Here is a 3731-nt window from a genome sequence, read left to right as displayed (position 1 = left end):
GCCGGCGCAGGGTAGCAGGAAGCTCTCTGCAAACTCATCGGACCTGGGCTAGGACTGGGTCTCGGGGTCCCCTCTTTCTGAAAAGTTACTGCATGGCTAAAGAAATTGCCAATGAAGTAAAAGAAAACCCACAAACAGTGAAAAATGAATTATCTGACTGTCCCTCAGACAAAAGACTTCTATCTAGAACGTATAAAGAATTTTTAAAAATCAGAACCTCCAAATTCAAAGACCAACACAAAAATGGGCATCTGAGATGAATACACATTTTGCAAGGAAAGAAATACAAATGGCAAATAAATACATTAAAAAATGTTCATCATCATTGGTCATTCAGAGATGCAAATTAAAACAACACTGAGATTCCATCACACCCCAGAAAGAATGGCTATCTTGAAGAAGTCAACGAATAACAAATGCTGCAAGGGCTTCAGGGCAAAAGGAACCCTTCTCCACTATCAGTAGGAGTGTAGACTGGTACAGCCACTACTGAAATCAGTGTGGAGATTCCTTAAAAGTTAGGACTGGAGGTCTCATTAAACTCATTATTAAACTCATTATTAAACTCATTATTCCTCTCCTGGGTATTTTTTTCAAATGAATTAAAAATATACCACAGCAATATATGGGCACCCATGTTTATAGCAGTTCAATTTGTCATAGATAAATCTTGGAAACAACCAAAATGCCCATGAACTGAGCAATGGGAAAAAAAGATATCCTGGTTTTACACAATTTTACTCAGCTATAAAAAAAAGATAAACACAAGGCTTTTCTAGGTAGATGGATACAATAGAGACCACACTCTTAAGTGAAATAAATCAGACTCGCATGTGCAAACATCACATTGTCTTGCTAGTGTAAGAACCTGAAAGCATAAATAAAATCTGAAAGGTACAATAGGTGCTGTGAAATCTGTTCACAGGAAAGGAACAACTGGAATGAGGAAAAGGGCAAACAAAGAAGGAAGAAACTAAAATATATTTGTGTATATTCACAAAATAGCTTGAATAACTGTACTGCTGATTTCTGCTGGTTCACTGAAAGGAGCAATCAATGCTTAAATTCTTTTCTTCTCCTTTTTAATTTCTTATAACTTTTATACCAATTGTGCATGCTGATATCTGGTAATCTAAACAACTAATTCAGAGACAATATTATGCAGTACAACAACCATTGTTGAATTCCTATTATTTTGTTTAGTGGTAGTCTGTATCATTTCTAATATTTTTTATTATTTTATATTCTCTTTAAATAATAATTTAAAAATTGATGGTCATATACAACCTAAGAAAGTGCTACCAAATCAATATTTCCAGAAAATATGCCAACTTGGTGGCTCAGTGTCTGATTTCAGAGTCATGCCTTTCCTCCTATGGAAACCTAAGCAGGTTGATAAACCTGGGACCTTCTCATCGCAAAAGAGATGAGGTGGCCTTATGGAAGAACCCTTCCACACTGTCACAACTATAGACTGAATTTTCTCAAAATAACCCAAACTTCTCAAAATAACCCAAACTTTGATTGCCATGACTTACTGGGTTCTTGAGACAGAAATACTGAGATTGTTCTCTAGTTGGAAGATGTCACAACACAGTAGAGATAAAAGAAATTTAACCATATCATCCACAGTCTTCCAATTTTACAAGGAAATTAAGAGGCAATGAAATTAAATGATTTCTCCACATCAGTAGAGGGCAGAGCCAGAGCTAAAAGCCTGCACTTTCCCACTCGACGTCTCTCACATGGCCGTTAATATGAACGCACACTGTGGCCTGTTGCCCCAAAGGACTGTGCGCTTCAACAATGATCAAACACTTGACTAGTCTGTTACAGCTTGGAGATTTTCATTTTTATTTTTATTGAATTTGGTACAACGTCTCACTTCACAGCTCAGACTCCTAGTGACCCACCTGTTTTCAGCCTCCCAGTGCTGGGATTACAGGTGTGGCCAACCATGTCCAGTCCTGGTGGCTAGCTCAGCATACCTGGGGGCAGGACCAGTGAGGCATGTGGTGCTGGGACTCGAACCCCAGTACCTGCACTTGCCTAAGTACATGCTTAGTCTGCTGAGCTATCTCGCCAGTCCGGCTTGGAGATTTTTAGTTACAGCTTTAATTTTTATCTGACTTAGACAAAATTATGATGATATGATATATAAATATCTTTAAATACTTTGAATTTAAATGTGAAAAGCTCAGTGTGAATCACTTCACATTACCAATGCCCCATACTCATTACCTTTTATTCATCAAAACAAAAGTATGACACAGCTTAGATTGGAAATATAAAAGTGAATGAAGATTAAGATTTGTGTTAGCCAACTTTTCCTTGCTATGACTTTCACAGTTTGCAATTTTGCAAGGGGAAATAATACAATACAGGGAACATTTTACAAGATTTTATAATGAATCACCCAAAGAATCATATACAAGGAGTGTAGGAAATCTTTCCACACACTAAAGCCCAAAGAGCTCCGCTGAGAGCTTGGATCCCATGATAATGCCCTGCATGAGTCCAGCTGCAGACCTAGAGCTCATAGCAATGCCCCTCACAACTCCTCATGGAGGCCTAGAGCCCATGATAATGTGCTACGCAGCTCTGCTTCCTGGATCTATTCTGGGAAGGCCCCAAGGTCAGCGGTGGAAGCAAGAAAGTCTATGCCAGCGGGATGAAGGATCTGTGCCAGCAGGCTGAGGGGTCTGCACTGGAGCCAGGAAGCAAACTTCACACTAAGACCCAGAACTCCCCTCAAAACTACCACAGCTGTCCTTAGCAACAGTGAGGTCCCGAGCTCCTCCAGTGATGAGGAAAGCTGAGTTCCCATCAGGAAAGCCAAGGCCACAAGTTTCTCCAGGAGCCTGAGCAGTGCACCATCTTCCCCTCCAAAGCCAGGAAGTGTTGCTTACGGTGAGGACCAGAGCTCCCCCAAAGTGAACCACAGCCATTCCCAGCAACCATTTCCTCAACAGCCAAGATCATCAGGAAAGGCAGCAAGACAAGGTCCCCAGCATTAGCCCAAGAGAACCAGCAGCTTCCAACAGCTCCAACAGCTTCTTCAAACAGCCTCACAACAGCTTTTCTAATAACTTCTTATGCTGCTGGCAACAGCCCTCAGCTGGGCCTCCCACACCCAGCCCCACCATTGGTTCAGTTCCACTGGGTGCAACAAGTTGACCACGAGTTGGCATCCACCACTACTCGCCACAAACCATAACAATGACCTAACACCTGAGGAAAACAACAGAAAAGAAGACTCAGTTTGGCTCACAATTTTAAAGGATTCAGTCAATGCTCCCTTAACTCCATTTTTCTAGTCTTGTGACAAAGCAGCAGCACCATGGCAGGAGGATATGGTGGAAGAAAGCTGCCTAGCACGCGGCAGTCAGAAAACAGAAGAAAAGGAAAAGAGCCCAAGGACGAAGCTGCACCACCCAGGTGCTCCCCAGTGACCCACCTTTCCAGTTAGGCCCCACATCCAATAACCTATTGAGCTATAAATTCACCAGTCAATTAATCCACTTATGAAGTTTGAGCTCTCATGATCCACTGAATTTCTCAAATCTTCCAGGGCAACCAAGCCTTTGAAACAATGAGACTCTTGGGAAATATTTTGGATCCCCACCCTAACTGGGTTTTAAAAGGAATGATTAATTAATGGAAAAATAGGGCTGGAGAGATGGCTCAGTGGTCTAAAGCACCTACTTAGAACAAGCTTAGCAAAAGCATCA

Source organism: Octodon degus, unplaced genomic scaffold (assembly GCF_000260255.1).
Source record: "Octodon degus isolate 3935 unplaced genomic scaffold, OctDeg1.0 scaffold00001, whole genome shotgun sequence".
Classification (NCBI taxonomy): Eukaryota; Metazoa; Chordata; class Mammalia; order Rodentia; family Octodontidae; genus Octodon; species Octodon degus.
This window is presented reverse-complemented; position numbering follows the sequence as displayed.